We start from the raw sequence: 22252 nt of genomic DNA, 5'->3' as shown, positions 1-22252 counted from the left end.
TGGTCTGTTGAGTTTTAAACCTATAACTTATTTTGTTTAATCATGAATATATTAAAAAATGTAAGCTATGAAAACAATACAAGTAGTTGAATGATGTCAGCACTATGAATAGCAAGCAGTTTTCTTGACATTTTAATAGTTACGGCTGCTTAAATAGTGAGAAAAACATGATTCCTGGATGAATATACATAGAGTTGTGAAGACAATTTGGTGCCAAATGAATCCTGAAAGACTGAACCATCTGGAAAGTCACATCACATTAGAATTCACATTTGTTTTCATTCCTCTCTATCAGATCCAGAAGGTATAGGTCAGTAGGGAATTCTCTAGAGAAGTACCATGTTACATAAATCAAATTTTACTGCATGAGCTATCAATTCATGGTGAATTTTATGTTACAGATCAGTGCTTGCTGTCACTGATCACTTTTTCAAATTGTGCATTTCGAAAACTCCATTCACATACCTAATAACTATGAGACAGATTTCATACTGTTATTAAAGTACTAAATAAATCATTCTAGTTATGCTTTACCAGATCTCAACATTTTAGTTAAGTTCCCCTAGCATCAATGCTATCCTTGAACTTGAATATATATTATTCTAACTTAATGTATATATATACCTTGTCTGAAGACATTTCCATGGTTATATTGCCAGCATGACTATATACTGAGGCTCATGGACTGCTGTTACTTTCCTACCAAGTAGTATCTATTTACTCGCATTTGCATGCTAGGTGGACAGGTGCTGGGATAAGGATGGGAGCTCACATCATGCAGTGTTCAGGTCTGGAACCCCGGCTGTCAGCTTTCCAGCCAACAAACTCAGCGAGTTAATCTTCAAGCCATTGCGCCCCCCCCAGGTGACAATACCTTTGCTCAAAAATCTTTAAAATATGACTCTCACTCTTCATAACTGCTGTATAATGACAACATAATCCCATCACAATGGAGAATCAAATCTACTAATGAAGGAGAATATTTGTAGCTCAGGGTCGACTTGAGGGGTCCTTGATGCTCTCTGAGCTGGCTTGTGTTCTTACATGTTTTATTGAAACGTCTACAAGAACACAGCCCAGCTCAGAGAACACCAAGGATCCCTCAGAATCAAGAATGTCAGTACACATTATAATGAACATTTCTTGGAAAACATAGAGGTAAACCAGATCCTTATTTTTATTTGTTGAGAAGATGTTTTGAGGGTGGGGTGTTTTTTTTTTTTTTTTTTTGCAAGACAAAAAAGGAACCTGTTGTGGCCCGCCAGCAGCCTGCGCGGATCGTGGCTGATCCCGATGACGAGGAGGATGGTGTGGTGTCGCGCCAGCAGCCTGTGCAGCCAGCGCTCGCATTGGACAGCGAGGAGGCTGAAGAGGATGTGGTTCCAGAGGCAGAGACTCAGCCAGGGCCTTCAGAACCTCCAGAGGCTCCTTCCAGTGGAGAGAGCGAAATGGAAGAGCCTCTTCTCAATGCTCGAGCATGCAGGGCTGCCAAAAGGCAGGAGTGGCTACTCAGGAGGAGGAGGTCTCCTCGAGAGTAAGGCTTGAGGATAATTGGCTACTCCATTAGCCTATTTAAGTCACACGCAGTTAGTAAGTTTCTTGCTGGAAACAACTTGTAATTATCATCACAGCATTCTTGGAAAAGTCTTATCGCATTTTGTTTTCTGGGCTGGTTGTCAACCTTTGCCGGACTTTGGTTTATTCTTGCTACTTAATAAATTTGATAAGGACCATTGGTGTGTGTCAATATCCTTGGAAATCCGGAGCTCGGGCAGAACAGAACCCCAAGAAACCTGCATAAAAGTTACTGTCTCCTATTCTCTCTATTTTGGCTTCATATCAGCTGCATATTGTTAGTGACTGAGCCGGAGAAAAAGTAGAAACAATTAGCCACTGGGAATTGGGAAATGATTCAAAGGGAAATGAGATAAAACTTGAAAGCACTTCTTAATCTTTCATTAACTGGTTCATCCTGGGATTTTCAATGCCCTAAAAGAATGGTTTGTCATGGCTTGCAGAGTTTTAATTTGAAAGCCATGTAAAATATCAATTTTTGGTTCATTCAGGACCTATAGTTTAAAATCTCTTAATCTTTCTTGTTAAAATTTGGATCAGAAACATTAGCAGTTTGCATCTCCCCTGTGATGTGAAAAGTCCAGAAATCTGCTCTTAGGAAGAAGCAGATTCCTTAGGATAATAATAATAAAAAAATCACTGCTGGAATATAGCCTCAGAATGACATCCTGTAGGTTTAAAATATGCACAAACAGTGATGTACTGATGGACACAGAAATAGGACTTCTAATAGGAAGTGATGAATGGCCCCAGCTGTCAAGCAAATTAAGTATCTTTTGGGAAAATAACCACAAATAGCTTCAGATCAGTGGTGAAATCCAAATTTTTTTACTACCGGTTCTGTGGGAGTGGCTTGGATGGCATGATGTGACTTGGTGGGTGTGGCTTGGTGGGTGTGGCAGGAGAAGGATGCTGCAAAATCTCCATTCCCACCCCACTCCAGAGGGAAGAATATTGCAAAATCTCCATTCCCATCCTACTCCAGAGGGAAGGATATTGCAAAATCCCCATTCCCTCCCCACTCCTGGGGGTATTTGTGGTTCTCTGAACTGCTCCAAATTTCCTCTACCTGTTCTCCAGAACCTATCAGAAGCTGCTGGATTTCACCCCTGCTTCAGATTTTTTTCAAGGAGCTTGGGCTTTTTTTCCCCCAGATTTTTCAGGAGAGGAGACAAAGCTGCTGCTGTTGCTTTAAGAATTTATGTAGATTAAAAGCAACCCCTCTACTTCTTTACATTCCTGCAGGAACCTGAACATGATGGGGCTCTTCTAATGTGTACCAGAGAGTTGCCATAGGGAGAAGGTTACCATTTTTACCACTTGATAAAAAAAAAGCAAATAAACAAAATAACAAATATGTTGGCTTGGTCTTTCACTACAACAATTAGATAGCTAATAGGAATTAATAGGTGACCAAGATATGGTGCTCAATGGATGAGTTCCAGGGTAGTTATGTGTCTAAAATAATGGTAATCTTGCCATTTTCTCTTTGTTCCAAGGGTAGGCAATTTAAAGAGAATACTGCCAGAAAGAGGAAAAATGTGACAATAACATACAAAGAAATGTGCAACTTTTCTCTTTTCTAATTAGGAAACATAGACATCTCCTATAACTAATAATGATTCAGATTTCTATTTCTTGAAAGGGCAATTTTACAATCAGGTATAATTATTGAGGAAAAAGTGTTCTGTCCATTAAGCATCTTCACTTTTTCCTCCTTCCTTCACGTCCTAACCCAGAAGCAACTTTTTAAAAGAAAAATGATGGTAAAATGTTGATGATAGTCTTAATACAAAACAAAAATTAATAGTTTTATAATATGCTTGATTGGAAGTCATTAAATCTGCTATACTGATCATTTTAAAACATATTCAAATTGCCTCTTATTTTGTTATCAGAATTAGCTTATGTCAGCTCCACTAGGTAGAAAAAAAAAACAAAGGATCAACTTCACAGAAAAGTTAAAAAGCCATCTTCCCTGTGACAGGCCCTCAACTGTTGGAAGATTGCTATCATGTCGCCTTTAGTCCTTCTCTTTATTATATTAGATGTATCTAGTTCCCACAACCATACAACATATGGTTTAGCCTTCAGACCATTTATCATTTTTATTGCTCTTCTCTGCACTCTATCTAGACTCTCAACATCACTTTGTGTCGTGACCAGAACTGGATGTAATATTCCAAGTATGGTTTTACCAGTGCAGTATAAAGCAGTATTATCACTACCTTGATACAGCCTAGGACTTTTTCAGCAGCTGCAACACACTGCTGTCTCATACATGTGGTTGCCCCTTAGGACACCTAATAATTGGTGAGACACAAACCAAAATAGGAAAATGATATATTTTTATTTGTACTCAAAAACAAAACAATAATCTCTGGTCTAATGGGGTCTTCAGGTTTGCCCACATTGTCTACATAGATTTGTGCTTTGAACATATATAGAAGACTTATTATAGATATTATCCTTGAGTACTTCTAAATACTGAATAGGAAATGCACATTCAAAGGAAATTGCTTTGTGTGCCTTAAATCCTTGATGTTATGTTCTTGGATAAACTCAAAACTAATCCAAGGTATTTAATTGCCTGAGGTGACAGACAAAACGCCCCTATCCCTGCCGTATATAAAAGCCAATGCAGTTTTCTTAACTTTCTATAAAGATTGAATTCTTTCTTAGAAGGCTAAGCTGCCCATAGTTGTTCTACAATTAGATAAGTGGCATATAAATTTATATATATATATGTATAAGTAAGATAATCTGAATGGCATACAACAATTCAGTATCTTGCTGCTTCTTTTCTGTATAGGCCACCTGAGAGAATGGATTCTTTTACCCCTACAGACTTTCAGTTATTATGTTATTATTATGCCTGTACAGTAAAAGAAGGGCAGTTGTGATGTTTGGTTTATGGTGCATGACAGCAGTTTCTTGTATTATTGTTTTCCCTAAATTCTGGCTGAGAAAAAGAGATCTTTAATAGTATACTAACACCTCAAGTGACATTTAAATTTATATAACCAATCACTGATAACATATTAATGTTGGCATGTAGTTAAAAAATTACTAGAAATAAATAAGGGTTGGTTTCAGATTTATAACTGGTTCCTTTCAGCTCCAGAAAAGGTCTCTTCAGAATGAAGAAACACATTTTGATTATTTTTTTCCTTCCTTCTACAGTTTCTAACATTACCTTTGTTCCTTTGGATTCCCAAACCCTCCCAGAACAAAAATTTTGAGGACTGCAGGGGGCAAATTGAAACTGGTGAAAAATTTCTTCTTTTTTGGTGCAAACTTCTCATGAATGGAATGATGAATCCACCCTACAGAACTTTCTAGCACATTTAGCTACTGCCAATTCATCAACTCATTTAATTAAAGTTAAAAACAATTACCACAGAAGAGTTATGTTTTCACAGCATTATTGTGGCACATTTTTCTCCAATTGTTAGAAAACACAATAAATATAACTTGAATATTAGCCATTTTCTCTGCATGGCATTTCTCAAGCAAGTTTCATTTAATGACTTCTTAGTCAGCCAAAATATTAAGGGGAAAAAAATCCTCTTATTGAGGTATAACTAATAGTCAACATTATCATGTTATGGAATTTATATTCATTGAATAAGACTTTTTTTTATTACTGATAGATGATGAAAATTCCAAAAGTAAATACTTTTGATGCATGTATTGAGGACAATAAGCTACTAATGGTTCCAGTACGCATAGAAACTCACCTATCAAGAAAATGAGACAAGTCTCATTATTTATTTATTTTTCCATCAGTTGTCTTGCCTTATGCAGTCATCTCTCATGCAGAAAGGCAAGCCTTTCTCCTGATTTGAAAGTTTTTTTAAAAAAGGTTTTGCTGTCAGGGACAAGACATTTCTGACTCCTAGCATGAAAAAATTAAGCTGGTTCCAAATCAAGCTATCAACACTTTTGGGTTTTGTTGTTTTGTTATCACTTAGAAGGATTGGGAATGGGAACCTAGGCTAAATCTGGGATCCAGCTCTTGTTTGTTTGTTTGTTTTGTCAAACATGTATGAGATAATAGTTATAAGTATAAACATGGATATGAACACAGGAAATGGGTACGAATAAATGGGGACAGTAGGACAGGGACGGTAGGCATGCTAGTGCGCTTATGCACACCCCTAACAGACCTCTTAGGAATGGTGTGAGGTCCACAGTAGACAGTTTAAGATTAAAGTTTTGGGGGTTTGAGGATGTAATAACAGAGTCAATGCATTCCAGGCATTGACCACTCTGTTGCTGAAGTCATATTTTCTGCAATCGAGTTTGGAGCAGACAGATTTATTTATTGACCTTGGTATGCATTCACTGAAAAATGTTTTTTAAAAGTCAGTATTGGTACTAGAAACAAAGGTAGAATAAGACTCTTTTGACTCAGAAAATAGAGGTGTCAAGGGCATGACCCCTGAATTTCTAAAATCATTTATGAAGCTGCCTTTTATTTTCCATGGCTATGAATCACAACTTGATGGATTTGAATTAATCTTAACCAGTGATTTATTCTAATTTAAAGTAGACTGCTCTTCTCCTAATTGTGCCACAGGAGGAGGAATGAGGTAGAGGAAAACAGAAGCCTGAGTTTGCCGTGTTCTATTTCATTTTACATGGCAAGACTAATATGGATACTAATCAACTGAAATAAAGAGTCCTAACAATGCTGTAAAGAAAGATCATGAACATAAAGGTAAAAGTATTCATTCAAATAATAGGTAACTTTTGCATACATTTGATAAAGCTCACTTCCTTTCCTTTCCCCACTGAATCTGTAGCTTGTCTTTGTATTTTTTAATTGAATTCACTAGGATTCCCTCTCCCTTTTTTTTCCCAGTTTCCATCCCCTTTCTTTGCTCTGCTTTGCTTTTATCTTGCCCTTTGGGGAAGGTGGATAAAGTTATTTTCAATTAAATCACCATTTCACTTATGGAAACTTCAAAGATGATTCAACATTTCATCCACTTTTATCAGGCCTTAGAGAAAGAGAATGCTTTTAAAATGCTTTATTCTGGTGGTCTGTTTCACGGGCAATGTTTATTAGAACAAGAAAAAGGGCATTCCAACCCCTCAAGGTGAATAACCATCTTCAAACCAATATTCAATACAACCTAGATATAAACTATGCGCTAAAATATTAGAAATTTATTTTATGAATTTTGCATTCCTTAACTGGAGTTTTCAAAACTACAAGCCAGACAAGGGGAAAGTATAAGGACACACTGTCTTGCTGTGCTTGTTATGTCAATAAACACAATCACCAACCTTAAGGGTTAAAAAAGCCCAAATGTATATATCAAAAGTTATGTGTACAGACAGGAGTCATGATAAGAAGCTTTCTACATCTTTGGCAAATCATTTCCCCAAGCAAGTCATGTGATGATGTTTGATGGTTTGGTTTTTTTTTAATTATGACTGATCTGTCATGGCTTATTATGAATGTTAAATGCTCTCATCAAATTGTCCAGAGATGAAGAACCTCAATCATGGTGTCACTTCACTTTCTTGTGGGAATACTGATCTTTGGCTGGGTTTTATCATTCACATTATTCATAGATCCCAACAGAAGACGGGCTCCAGGGAAAGAGTACTTTTAGCCAAGGTCCTTTAAAAACTTTAGCATCTGTAACCAAAAACACATATCTGGAAAACTATGGAATTTCTTCTGGGTAAACATGGCTAGGGAACAGTTGGCAGGAGGGTATAGTAAAGGCTTACTATTTGTGATGCAAACAAACTGGAAAATGAAAAGTAAGATTCAGACTAGTCAGTTTCTCATTCAAAGCCTAGGAGAGTCTGATTTAAAATAGATAAATAAATAACCAAGAAAACAGGAGCAGAGGGAGAGGAAACTAAATTAAAATTGTAGCATGGGAGAAGGTTCTTTAATCATGAGCTTCTCCTGAAGGTTCATCCTGCAGTTAGTCCCTTTTATTGGTTTACTGCATTGGGAACAAAGCTTTCACTACATTCTGTTAGGCAAAAGATTAAAAACATCCCTGCTACATTCAGCCCTTCCTTCCCAGCCATTCATTAAAAATGTAAGAGAAACTACAAAGATATGAATAACATCATGAGTAGTTTAGCACTGAGCCAAGGGAAATAAACAAATAATACAGAAATAAATCAAATGAAGATATTGGTAAACGCAATAAAACTAAAATATGCCGAAATTGTGGCCCATTAGTAGACAAGGAGAACTCAGAAATGATGCAAATCTATTAAGTGTGAAAGTGCTAATTTTTATAACAGAAATAGATCATATGTCCTTCAGTGAACTGGAAAATGGCCAATGCAAGAACAATTTTTTAAAAGGGAAGTAGGATGTGACATATTTATCAACAAATTTTTATAACTTTCTCTCGCTTGGCAAATTAGTGGGAAGCATTATTAAAGTCAAAATCCTTAAGCACATAGAAGATCAAACCTCAATGAAATAGACTCAACTTGGGCTTAGCAAAAGTTAAGCTGTACTTCAATCATATTTTATAATTCTTCAAAGGTTTAAACATGGAGGGTTTATGATTTAAGAGATAAGATTTATGCAGACCACAGATGACAGGAATTTCTGTATGATCGACATTTCTATTGAAACTCATCAAAACAGGTTAAACTGGATGTTTGTTCCTCCACTGCAGAGAACTCCTGGCAGTTGCTTGGATAAGTCCCTGCAGTTTTCTTGGCAAGATTTTGGAAGTAGCATGTCATTGCCTGCTTTCTAGTACTGAGAGAGAGTGACTGGTCCAAGCTCATTCTAGATCAGTGCTTAAGGCAGGACTAGAACTCATGGTGTCTTAATTTCTAGTCTGATACCTTATACTGTATATATATATACAATGTGTATGTGTATATATGTATGTACTGGTATATGTATATATGTGTATATATGTCTCTCTGTCTGTGGGTGGGTGGGTGAGTGTGTACAAACTGGCTCTCTTTTGCCAAAAATATTTAGCAAAGATCAATTGCACAGAGTATAAACAAATGTCTTTCTTAAAGGCTTCCTAGCTGCCTTTATACCATTTTTCAGTTGTATTAAAAAGTGTTCGTGCATGGGGATGGGAGGACACAACAACAGATACTGAAAAAACCAAGCTCCAGGAACATATCACTGGATCTTTATGTGAGGAGTGAAAGAGATTCGTGTCTGGTTTGAATCCCAGAGATTTTTGGGGGGGAAGGGGGAGTGAGAGAAGCAAGAATTCTCACCAATGTAAAAAATGTATCACTCACCTCAGAAATTCAGAAGAATGCGTAAAAGTTGCTGCAATTTCCAACAACCAGAAATAAATAATAAATAATTATCTCAGCAACTAAAAACAGACAGTGGGGTGATATCACTCATATCCAAAGCCAGCCCTAAAGTAGTACAGAACACTTGTGTAGAACCTTTCAAGGACTCTTAAGGAGGCTTATTAATTACTGGATAATAACAGAATTCTTCTAGATATATTATTTGACACTTACAAATCTATCAAGAGTAAAAAAGAGAAACTGTGCTTTCTTTTGAATAAATATACACATTGATGCAGATGTAAGCAATCAGTGTCTGAGAGACTGCAATGAATATTTTGAATGGAAAGTATTCACCAGGTATGTGAATTTTCAGTGTGTGGGGGGCAAAAAAGGCAAATTCACTATTGGTAATCATTAAGAAAAGAACTGAAAATAATAATCACAATGATACCAGGGGTGGGGAAATATTGAATGGCAAACATGAGGTGACCAAACAGGAAAAACCTTCAAAGCAGCTACTCATGCATGAAAAAAGATGGAGGAGCTGCTTAACTTTTCCAAATATATGTTTCAAATGTATTGCCCTCCTCTGTCAGATATTGCCTGCATATGATGCACCAGAGACTAGAAGGGGTTAAGTCTTTACAGACATCACATGTGTCTATATCAGCCAATGAACTCTCTTATTGGACTCTTACCTAGAAACCACTTGGATATCTTCCCCTTTTTCTCTCTCTCTCTCTCTCATCTATCTCTCAGCGAGACAACACATGAACTTCTCTCTCCTCTCAACATCTGAGTCATACAGTTAGGGTAAAAAAGTAACAGGACACCCTGTTCATTATCGTATGTATGTATATATTTGTAAATAATAAAAACAACCTTTTGAACCTGAAGCTGTATTGACCAAATAACTTCCTCATAGAACCAAATGAGCATGACCATCAATATATATCTGATATCCTCACCCACCCCAAAAAAATCAGAAGCTTTTAATGCAAGGCTAAATTTTCCTGAAGAAAGAAATACTGCTATTCAACAATATTATTAGAAATAATGAAACAGATGGATTGAAGGCCTTGGAAATGTTTTTACAGCATCTTTTTAAAAAAAATCTGGATATCACCAGCAATGGTAGATATAAACACTGAGGCTAAGACAAGGATAACACGCCCTCAGCACAGAAACATAGATCTGAATCATAGACAGATACTATTTTATAGGTTGAGGATAATAATTTGGAATGAAAAAAAACTGTGCGAAAGAAAAAAATACATTTATAAGTGAACTGAAATTTAAAGAATATTGAAAAGCAAGGCAAAATATTTTACATTTTCTAAATTGAAGTTCCTGATTATAGCTTGAGTTTAGAATTTTATGGGAAACAAATAGCTGAGTTGTAACTAGGACATTAAGGAGAGATGAGTAATTAAAGAAAATAACTATATGAATATACAAACTGTAGCTTAGTAGTAAAGTGACTTGATGACCCACAGTAAATCAATATCCAGATAGTCCCTTCTATCACCATGTTTCTGTGCTTTTTTTTATTTCCTTTCTTTTCCTCAGTTCCTTCTTTCTTTTTCACCTCTTTCAAGTAATTCCTTTGATTATATTTCTCTTTTTAATTTTAACATTTTCTAAAGACACTTTGGAGAAAGGTTTCAAGCGTTGCCACCCTTTTCTTCATAACTCGATGAGCAAAAAGAAAAGGAAAACAGCACAATGTAGAAGATGGAATGGCAGATAAATGAGAAACAGAGGATTCAGAATTGTGAATTTATTTGTACCTGAAGGGTTTCTCAGCCTTGATTGCACTAGTAGTCTAGAACAGTGGAATAACTTATGAGTTTAGCCTGATATAAATTCTGTTTGCTATATTGTATTGTTGTTGAATATGATGCAGAGGGGAATTCCTGTGTGGAATTTCCTTGAGCATACTAAAATATGCTAAATAGCTAAAGTCTTCCCTCCTTATGTATATTTCAGAATGGTCCCATATTCTGAGGAAAAGCTGGCAATTGCTCATAGTAGCTGAACTGGTTGAATTATGAGTGTAAGCTTAATGTCCTAGATCAGTGCTTCTCAAAGTGACCTGGAGAATCCTGAGGTTCCCTGAGATCCTTTCAGAAGGGTTGTAATCTCAAATAAATAAATACGTTTAAATTTGTTTGGTGGGGTGAGTGGCATTTAAGATAAATAAACAAACAGAAAATATTGATAGATACAACTTACATAAATCAAAGCTCTGAGTTCATCATTATTTTTTAAGAAAGTAAAGAGGTACTGAGATCAAAATATTTACAAACCATTTTCTATGATGCTTTTCTGGAAACACACACATAGATTAACTAATTAAATTCTTTTTCCTCCAACTATTCTAATATTCTTCTAATTTCTTTAAATCAGAGTGAAGAACTCTGGCTTTTCATAAAAAACAAAATAAAACCTGATGCCAACAAGATTTCAAACTCTTGTAAATTGGTTCCTTCATTTGAAAAGCTAAAGATTTTTTCTGTTATATTTCTCAAATGAAGAACCTACTGAGAGAAGTTTAAACATTTCTTTTATACCAAAGTCATAACATAATCTCAACAATGCCCAAATATTTTGAAAACGCTATTTGCATAAGTGGTAAATTAACTGCAATACAACCAATGTTGTCATTTGTTCTGATCTCACCAATGCGCGAGTTAATTAGTGTAATTAAAGCACTCTGAGTAAACCAAATAACAACATTTTAAAGTAATGTCTTCAAGGATAAGAAGAATCTTCTTATTCATACAAATAACTCTTGGGAGAGAATCGTAACTAAATACTGTGCCACCAAAATGTCTACCTATATTGTATAACAGCAGTGTTGAATGTAGTAGTTTGATACTTTATGTGTGATGAATTGAAGCCAGTCGTGAATGAACCTACTATAGCTTGTGAACATATGATAAATGAATCTCTCCAACATCTGATATTTTGCGCCATAGAAATATATATATAGATAGATGTCAAACTAACACCTACAGCTAAATAGATCTGTATAAAATAAAACCTGACACCCAGTTTGGATCATACTTTCATAACAAATATAAAATATATGACATGGTCCACATATTAATCTCTTTTTAAAAGTGTAATGGATTTGAGTTAAGAGTTAAAGCCTCAGGTTCTGTGGATTGATACATAAAATGTCTTCTTCCGGCTTCATTTACCAAATATGAGGAACAAGTCAGGAATCCTGGTTTGCATAACTGAGCTTTTGAAGTTTATTCAGTCAATGGTAGAAGAAGCCAATTGATAATTGAAAGTGAATCAGAATTTTGTGGAATTCTGATCTATTATGGTATGCAGACACAGTCAACAACACATTTTGGCTTGCTTTAAAAATGGATTGATTTTTACCTGTTTATTATATTTGTGTTGATTAATCTTATATGCTACCCTGAGCAACTTGAAATAAATAATATTTGATAAAAAATAAAAGAGTATGGGGAGGAGAGGATCCTTCTTGATTTATAAATTATTAAATACATTGATCATGTTATACAATAATAGTTCGTCATTCAGCTTTCTTCAGACAGATCTTACCTGTATAAACGTTTAGTGAAGATTCAATCTTTTTTCCAGAATTAAAAGCTGCCACTCATACATTGAAGAATTTGGTTTCTAAATTTAACAATGTATACATGCTAAGAAAATAATTAGACAAAGGTTTTTATACTAAGGTAATAAAATGAGCATTGCTTGATTTCAGAACCTATCAGAGAATGAACAAAATATTTGAGAGGGAAACTGGGTAGTTATATCATGACAATAACTTTGCCATGCCAACAACTTGTTTGGAACTAGATTTAGCATCTTAACAAAGCTTTTAATGGGAAAATTAATAAAGCCTCTATAACTTTTGTACCTGCCTCTTCAGCACTAATAGCAATAGTAATAGCACTTAGACTTCTATATAGCTTCATAGTGCTTTTACAGTCCTCTCCAAGTGGTTTACAGTGTCAGCACATTGCCCCCAACAATCTGGGCCTTCATTTTACTGACCTCGGAAGGATGGAAGGCTGAGTCAACCTTGAACCAGTGAGATTTGAACTGCCGAACTGCAGCTAGCAGTCAGCTGAAATAGCCTGCAGTGCTGCACTGCGCCACGTCGGCTCTAATGCTGTTAAATCCATTTATCATGCAGTGCTTCTTTGTAAAACTGCAAATGCCTCTTTTTTATTCCCCATGTCTAAGCTGGCCTGATAAATTTTATGTTAATTTTATTTCATTAAACGAGAAAACTTTGGTTGTAAATTTTGGCATGCCATCTGCCCATAACTAAAAACACGTGACCTAATAAAAGCCCAAATGAATGTCTACAGGCAATGTTTACATTATTGTTATTTAATTATCATTTTGTCCTTGTTTCCAATACTTGATCAAATTGAACTGAATTAATTGATTGAACTATGATCCTTATTCAAAACAAAAGTGATTACTTCAAGATAGTCCATTTATTGTAAGCCACCTAAAGTCGCCCAAACAGTACGATGTATATAAATTCGACAAACAAACAAATTCTAATTTCATAATCACAGGAAAATCTTGATTTGGTTTGTTTTTGAGTAAAGGAGACAACAAGGATATTAAGGAGTTAGATCAGCTTATTATCAATGAGTTTTTGACTGTAACTGATGCTTTGCAAGAATTTGTGTGCATCAAAATGAACAATGGAATATTAAAGCTTCTTTTCATTTCACACATACCATAAACAACACAATTTATTTTCATTTTTTACCCTTTTCTAACTATTTTGAGTTTTATTTTAACAATGTTGCTGTAAATTCCCCCCAAAGCTACTTATGACCCATTCTGAGATTCCAATAGCCACTCCTACTGTGGTCATGTGACTATGCTTTAGGTGCTCAGCTATGTTGCTAGTTTGGTTATCCTGGTTAGGCCCATATATAAGAGACTGTAGGCTTTCTTGTAATAGTAATATTTATTTCTTTTCTTCCTCAGGAACACAATTAGACAGGCACTAATCTGGGAGGAGCAAGAACTTATATACAGAGAAGGCGGGGCTAATGGTAAGTACTAACCAATGGTAAGTGACACAATGACATCACACAATGACATATAAACAAGCACACATATTTACAGATATCAGGTTAGGTATTTTCATCTGTAACAAATCCCCCTCTAAAATACCTAACTAATGGTGGGTTATTAAGATTATATATGCACATCAAGTTTGGAAGTCAAATACATATGTTGTTTGGTTGGCAATGGCTTAGTGAGGATATCAGCAATTTGTTCACTAGTATTGCAATGGATAGCTTTAATAAATCCTATACTTGACAGTTGTCTTACATGTTTATATTTTATATCGATATGTCGAGATCGTTGACCTATTGCTTCGGAAGCTGATATATCAATTGCTGCCTTATTGTCCTCATTGATAATAATTGGATAAACAGGTTCATCCCACACATTGGTTAACAAGTCATCGAACCAAGTTAGATTGTTGACCGCTTTGGATAAACAAACATATTCGGCTTCCGCTGTGGAAGTGGCAATTAAATTCTGTTTGCCTGTGTACCAGTGCACCGCACAGCCATTTATAAGAAAAACATATCCAGAAGTACTTTTTCTGGTTTTTGAATCAGTAGCCCAATCAGCATCAGCGTAGCAGGTCAAAGTTGGTTTTTCAGAAATGAATGGTTCTAAGAATAAGCACATATCAATGCTAGACTTTAGATATTTTAGAATCCTCTTAATTCCTTCCCAGTGGTATGAGTTAGGATTGCTTACATGTCTTGACAACAAATTTACAGCAAGGGTGATATCAGGCCTGGTCCAATTAGATATGTATAATAAGGACCCAATAATTGATCGATATAACGTGTTATCCTTGAATGGTTCGTACTCATTATACACATTCCTATAAAAATCAGTTGACATAGGAGTATCACAAATTTTTGAATTAATTAAATTACATTTTTGTATGAGTTCCATAATCTTGTCTTTCTGAGATAATTTGAACCCCTTATCTGTTTTGTCAATTTGGACTCCTAGATACTTATTTACCTTTCCTAATATTTTTAAGTTGAAATTTTTGCCTAGTTGTTCAGCGAAATTATCACATTTAATTTTGTCGTGTCCAAAATACAATATATCATCAACATAAATCAAAACATATTCAATAGAATCATTATTTTTTTTTGTGAAAAAACAAAAATCAGATGAAGTAGCTACAAAACCCATATTTTTAAGTATCTTTGATAAGCACTCATACCACCGCTTACCGGACTGTTTTAGTCCATAAAGGCTCTTGTTTAATAGCCAAATTTCTCCCTTTTTTGTATCCTTTCCTGGGGGTGCTTTCACATAAATTTCTTTATCTAGATCAGCGTGCAGATAGGCTGTCTGCACGTCAAATTGATATACTTCCAGATTTAAGATAGAAGCTAACACTAGTGCTGTTTTCACGCTTTCTGATCTAACGGTTGGGGAATAAGTGTCTTCATAGTCATCCGGAAATCTTTGGGCAAAGCCTTGAGCCACCAACCTGGCTTTGTATAGGAATTTACCATCCTCTAGCTCCTTGATTTTATAGATCCACCTAGTGCCAATAGGGGATTTCTCAGTGGGCAGGTCTGTTGGTGTATATACATTTAGTTCTCTCAAACTGTCCATCTCTTTTTTCATTGCTTCCTCCCACTTACTTTTTTCTTCTAGGGGTAGCTTAAGTATGTCATCATATGTGTTAGGAGTCAGGTGTTTAGCTTGGATAGACAGTACGTAATCATCTAATCTTTTAGGAATTATGCCCCTATTGGATCTAATGGGCCTATTCTGGGGATGTTCATCGCTATGCATATACTTAGCTTCTTTTTCGGTTAATTGATCTACTTTCAAAGTGGGGTGTCCTTTTTTCCATTCATCATTAACTATTACTGGGCATTTGATTCTGTTAGTAGATGTGGATTTGGGGTTCGTATCTGATGTGTGATGTTTTGCGTGCGTGTGTGTAATATTTTTTGATTCTGGGTAAATTTCATTGAGATGTAATTTTGACCAGTTCATGTGTTCATGAAACACGGCAGATCTGGATACAATGAAGTGATTATTTTTATCAATGAAGCGATATCCCTTGGTTCCTGATTCGTACCCCATAAATATCAGTCTTTTGGATACTTTCTCTCCTTTGCGTCTTAACTGTGAGGGCACATATACATCAGCAGATACACCAAATACGTGTAAATGCCCAATTTTTGGTTTCCTTCCATACATGAGTTCGTATGGGGTCTTATTGATTGTACTGGACCATAAGCGATTTATAGTGTAATTGGAATAATTAAGGGCTTCAGCCCAGAATGACTGGTTTAAACCAGCATCATCTAACACACATTTAACCATGGTTTGTAGCAAACCATTCTTCCTTTCAGAGACTCCATTTTGGAATGGGGAAAATGGACAAGATTTAAAGTGCAATATTCCTTGTGATTTTAGCCAAATTGAAAATTCGTTGGATAGGAATTCCGACCCCCTGTCAGTCATTATTTGTTTGATTTTGGTATTGTATTGTGTTTCTACCATTTTAAAGAACTCCTTAAATTTTTTGAAAACCTCACTTTTGTGGTTAAGGGTGTATACAAAACCAAATCTACTATAGTCATCGACTATGGTCAGGAAGTATCTTTTTTTGTATTTAATTGAAGGTTTTAATGGGCCTACTACATCCATATGAATTAGTTGAAAGGTTGATTGTGTGGTGCGGGTGGCTTTTTTGGGTTTTGGCTTGTTTTTAATTTTGGAAGAATTGCATACAGAGCATTCTAAGTAATTTTTACAGTTCTTTATTTTTAAATCTTCGGAACACTCTAACATTTTTCGTATGACTGGAAAGCTCGCGTGTCCTAGCTTTCTGTGGAGTAAGTGACTACAATTATCGTGAATAGGTTTTCCATTGTTTAAATTTTCAGACATATTAGTATCAGTGTTTGATGCATTCTTATCATTATTTTCATCATGGCTATCTGAATTTGGTTTTTTGTTTCTTAATTGATAGTTTGCATAGACTAGTTCGTTATCTTGTGGCAGTAGGTATGTTAGTCCATCATTTGTAAATAGTTTACCTATGTTTCTGTTGTTCTTAGTCATGAATACCTTTCCACCTCTGAAAGTGGTTTCTATTGCATTGTCTAAGCTTAACTTTAGGGTTGCCAATATGTTATTTGGAATTTCGGGCACAAATAGTACCCCCTCTATTTTTCCTATACCTTTTATATGCGTGTCTCCTATTCCTCTCACTAGGACTCTATTTTGGTTTGCTACTTTAATATAATATTTCTTTTCAGTGAAGTTACTTAATATTTCTCTATTATGAGTTGTATGGCATGTGGCTCCTGAATCTATGAGCCAGGTGTTGAGTGAATCAGATATCAAAGTGTTATTATTTCTTATTCCATATAGTGATCCTTTCTTATTTTCTCTAGGGTTATTTCTGTATGTTTGTCTTTCTCTAGAGTGTGGTGATTCTCTTCTCTTATACCTGTAATCTGGGGAGGTTCTGTCTAAAAAGTGTATTCTTCTATCCTTGTGTTTATATGAGTCACTGTATCCTATATTCTTGGGACAGTCTCTACTCTGATGTCTTTCAGATCCACATGTGAGACATTCATGTGGGTATCTGTCTCTGGCCCTGAAATCAGTCCTTCTTTGATTTCTACCTTCTCTTTGTTGTGTATATCGCTCTCTTCTAAGTCTATCTTCAGTAATAAGCTTATTGGTAAGGTTTTCTAAAGTAATTTGCTCTATACTTAGGTTATCTATTAGTGTAATGTAGTTATCCCAGCTGTGATCTAGTGAGTTAATTATAATGCTTTTCATGGTGTTGTCAGAAATGGTTTCTCCCCTTTGAATAAGGTCTGCTCTTACAGCGTTTAAATTCAAGATATGCTCACTCATGGATGTATCATGTTTTAGTTTGGCAGAATAGAATTCCCTAGAGATTTTTGTGGTAGTGGCTACATTTTTGCTATAGAATAGTCTGAATAATTTTTGATATACTTCAAATACAGTTAAATTATGCTCTATACTGGGGAGTATACTTGGGGAAATAGAAACAATTAACATATAGTATGCTTTGTGGTGGAGGCAGTCTATTTCATAGGTCCAAGGCTTATTTGGTGGGTTATCAATAAAAAATAAAACATTTTCTTTCATATATACAATCTGTAAACACTGATCCCATTCCATTAAGTTGCTTCCATCTAATTTCAATTTTATAAAGTCTGGAGGTATTGTCCCTGAGTGTAGTGAGGTGTTATTCATGTTTAGTAGCTGTCCATGATTTAAGACCTTAGCATACTCACAATAAGGCCTGGGTATGGTAGATGTATGTCTGTATTTACTTATCTCTATGTTGCGCTGACTTGTATTTATGTTTCCTTCTTCTTTCTTTGCAGGCTCGTTCTGGGCATGCTCAGTCCTCATTTTTCTCCAGCAGTCGATGAGGGAGGTTCCTGTGTCTGCAGCTCCTGGGGTGAAGTCCCAGACGGCCTTCTGTTGCTCTGCTTTGTTTCCGGAGGGCCTCTGGTGACTGAAGAATGCCTGGGGTGCTGCTCTGCTCATCGGGGAGTCTTCTCTGAGGTCGTCAGTAAGTGGAGCTTGAGGCGGGCCGCCATTGCCAATGGAGCCGGGTTGTTCAGGGAGCTGCTCTTCAGTAGGTAAGTATGATTGCCAGCTTGTCTTTCTTCGGGTGGCTAGGCCTTTCTTTAGACAGTCTATTTCTTTTTGGCCTTTGGTAGATGGTAGTTTAGAATTTTCTATTTCATTTTCTGGTTGTTTGTTTGGTATTGTTAGTTTAGTCCCGAGTGCTGCAGTTAGCACCTGTATAGCATTGTCTATTTCTACTTCAGTAGGTTGAGCTTTGTTTTGTTTAAATAATTGTTTTTTATTTGTTTTTGGACTCGGGTAATCATCTTCTTGGTAGGTTTTGTTTTTTATTTCGTAGTTTGAGGTTTGGAATTCTTTTAGTAATTGGTCAGGCATTTTAGAGGTATTAGGTGGGTAAGATGGCTGCCATGAAAAAGGCGGGAAGCTGTCGCCATCTTTGGTGTCATTTTTGAAGTCAGGGGTTGAATTTCTTACCTTGCAGTTTTCTTGTTTGTTATTTTCGTTATCTGCTGCTGTTCCGTGGTCGTTTATTATGCTGCGGATTTTCACAAGCAGATTTGATTCAGCTGTAGTTGTTTCTATTAATTCTAGTATTTTTCTTTTTACCTCATCTTCTTTGTTTGGTGTTAGCAGTTCATTTTCTTGTAATTGCGTTTGTTTCTTAATATTTTCAAGTGGTGTATATTTGTCAGGAGTTAGTTGAGCTGCCATTCTTTTCGTTATGTATCTGGTGGCAGGTCTTCTTTTGTCGTTATGTGAGTCTTGCATCTTTATGTTCGGTTGGGCCTACCAAACCATCCTCTTGCTACCAATTTGTTGCTAGTTTGGTTATCCTGGTTAGGCCCATATATAAGAGACTGTAGGCTTTCTTGTAATAGTAATATTTATTTCTTTTCTTCCTCAGGAACACAATTAGACAGGCACTAATCTGGGAGGAGCAAGAACTTATATACAGAGAAGGCGGGGCTAATGGTAAGTACTAACCAATGGTAAGTGACACAATGACATCACACAATGACATATAAACAAGCACACATATTTACAGATATCAGGTTAGGTATTTTCATCTGTAACAAGCTACCAACCCGCATTTTCAGCTGTTTGCAGTGCCCCCATGATTATGTCATCATGATTTATAATAATTTTGCCGGAAACCAGTGTTTATTACCATTTTCCAGAAAAAACTGCCGATATCAAACAATGGGTTTTCTTAATGACCACAGCATTTATTTAATGACTCCTGCAAAACGTGTCATAAAATCAGATTGGTCACCTGATGATCTATTTTATAACTGTTATGACTTATCACTATTATTGTCAAGCTCAATTATAGTTGTAAGCTGAAGGCCATCTCTATTTTCCCAAGCCTCTAGTTAGAATGATAGTGATTTATGTTTCTGTCTTTTCTTTGCAATATGGCCTCATTTTCATTATTTTTTTAAAATTGTAAGCCACCCAGAATCACTGTAGAGATAGGTGCTTTCAAAATTTAAATAATATTCAGCATTAATAGGTTCAAATATGTCTACCTGGCTGAAATTGCTTTTCTCTCATTGCATCCATCTTGTCAATGACGTATAAAAATTGAAGTTAGTCCAAGAAAGTTACAAAATTTGTCATTGGCCTTAAATACAGTTTTTCAGAAAAGTGGCAATTTGTTTGGAAAAAGGCTCTCTCTGCAAAGTCTTAAAATGTTTGAGAACAACAATTTACTCTCCAAAAATGCATTTAAATATTACTGAACACATTTCTCAAAGCCAAATTATAGGCTGAAAGTCAGAGTCGGGGTTCATAAGCTGCATAGGTCTCAAAGCGGTAGAGTGCTACATATTGGCCAGGTGTTCAAAAGAAAAGGGAAAATTGTTGTTCTGATTTCTCTTTGTTACAATTTCAGTGACTGGCTGCTCAGCTTGGTGTAAAACAGAAGATTATCCAATGCAGATACAAGATCAGAATCTTAAATGCAAACTGTGCATTTGGTTCAACTTTCATTCAACCATCTCAGGAAAACAGCCTATTCTCACAATTCTTTTTTGGTCTTGGAAAATAGCAACCACTTTACAAAAACTAAAAAGGCAATAGAATTGCCAAAGACACGTATTAAGGACAAGACAAGAAAATGATGTTGGGCCCAAACTATAATGCCTTCACTTCCTTTAAATATAATGGAATGCTTGTTATTACTTATAAAGCTTTGTAAAGGGATTGGATATCTATCAGACCATGTATCTCACACAGATTCTGCCTGTCCCATCCAAGTGAGCAGAGAACACCTGCTTGAAGGCCCCCAAAAGTATGGCAGGAGAGGGTTTGGAAATGGTCTGTGGGAGCTCCTATCCTGAGAACCAGCATGAGGCTCCTTCCCACTTTTATGGCCTTACAAAAGCTTTTGATTCCTCTAGAAGGCTTTGGGTGGATGAAATATCAGGGCCAGATGGGCCTGACTATGTTTAATCTATTTTAATGTAATGCCTAATGGAAGATCAATGACCTATATCCGTGATGGCGAACCTATGGCATGCGTGCCACAGGTGGCATGCGGAGCCATATTAGTGGGCATGCCAGCTCAGCTCTGGGGCGCATGCGTGCGCCGGCCAGCTGATTTTCGGGCCTTCTGGGCCCACCAGAAGTAGGGAAACAGGCTGTTTCCTGCCTCTGGAGGGCCTGGGGGTGTGGGGAAGGCCCGTTTTTCTTTCTTACCTGGCTCCAGATCCTCTCTGTGTATCTGGGAACGGTGAAAACAGCCTTTCCCACTCCCTTGGAGGCCCTACAGAGGCTGAAAGGGCCCATTTCCCCACTCCCGGTGGGACAGGAAGTGATTTTTTTCCTGTCCCCAGCCTCTAGAGACTCCTAGAGAGTCTCCTAGAGACTCCTAGAGAGGTTCTGGAGGCTGGGGACAGCAAAAAATGTCACTTCCTGTCCCACCGAGAGTTGGGAAATGGGCCCTGTCAGCCTCCGTAGGGCCTCCAAGGGAGTGGGAAAGGCTGTTTTCGCTGTTCCCAAATACCCAGAGAGGATTTGGAACCAGGTAAGAAAGAAAAATGGGGGGGGAGGGGGTTGCACACACATGCGCGTGGGCACGTGCGCATGCGACCCTCCCCCGCCCCCCCCTCTCCTGGCACGCGATGGCAAAAAGGTTAGCCATCACTGATCTATATATTATTAAAACTCTCCTGTCTGCTTGTAACCTTCAATTGGGCGAAACAGTGCATCACAGGGCACAATTTTTGAAATAAGGTACTGGATAGATTAATTTAAAGAGAGCATCGGAAGTCTGAGACCCATTACTTCTCTGGAGTTGAAATTTCAAGGATCTTCAGACCAGTTGTATTTGTAAGATTGTGGCCCCTGCAGCACCGCTGTGGTCAGATGCCATCACATAATTGTAATTTCAGATGCTTCCTGCCAGCTCGCCACAAGCAAAGTCAATGGGGAAGATGGCAAAGACTTTTGCTCTTACTCCAACTGCCTGCCTGTGGTCATTCTGTTTATTAGTTTAGGTAGGAAGTATTTTGAAACAATGTGTCATGTGTTGTCAGTTAATGTTATCATTTGTATGCAGTATATAAAGTTTTGTGCTCTTACTACTTTCAAAGCACTTGTCTTTCACAGACAAGGCTTTATTAATTGAATCATACTATTTCCATAACAAGTTATGATTTATTTGAGAATTAAGTGAGCTCTGCAGGTTTTATGAGTAATATAAATGTTGCAATGCTGATAAGATTCCATAGATTTTGCTTCTGAA

The 22252-nt window shown here is 36.6% G+C and overlaps 1 protein-coding gene across 4 annotated transcripts in view; it reads right to left on the bottom strand.

Moving 5' to 3' along the window:
* KCNIP1 (potassium voltage-gated channel interacting protein 1) overlaps positions 1–22252 on the bottom strand; it is a 567622-nt gene that overhangs the window by 111436 nt on the left and 433934 nt on the right. The gene's annotated exons all lie outside the window — the stretch shown is intronic.

Source organism: Pantherophis guttatus, chromosome 2 (assembly GCF_059756535.1).
Source record: "Pantherophis guttatus breed Tessera chromosome 2, ASM5975653v1, whole genome shotgun sequence".
Taxonomy (NCBI): domain Eukaryota; kingdom Metazoa; phylum Chordata; class Lepidosauria; order Squamata; family Colubridae; genus Pantherophis; species Pantherophis guttatus.
The sequence above is the reverse complement of the archived record's forward strand: the minus strand, read 5'-3'. Positions and strand labels throughout refer to the sequence as shown.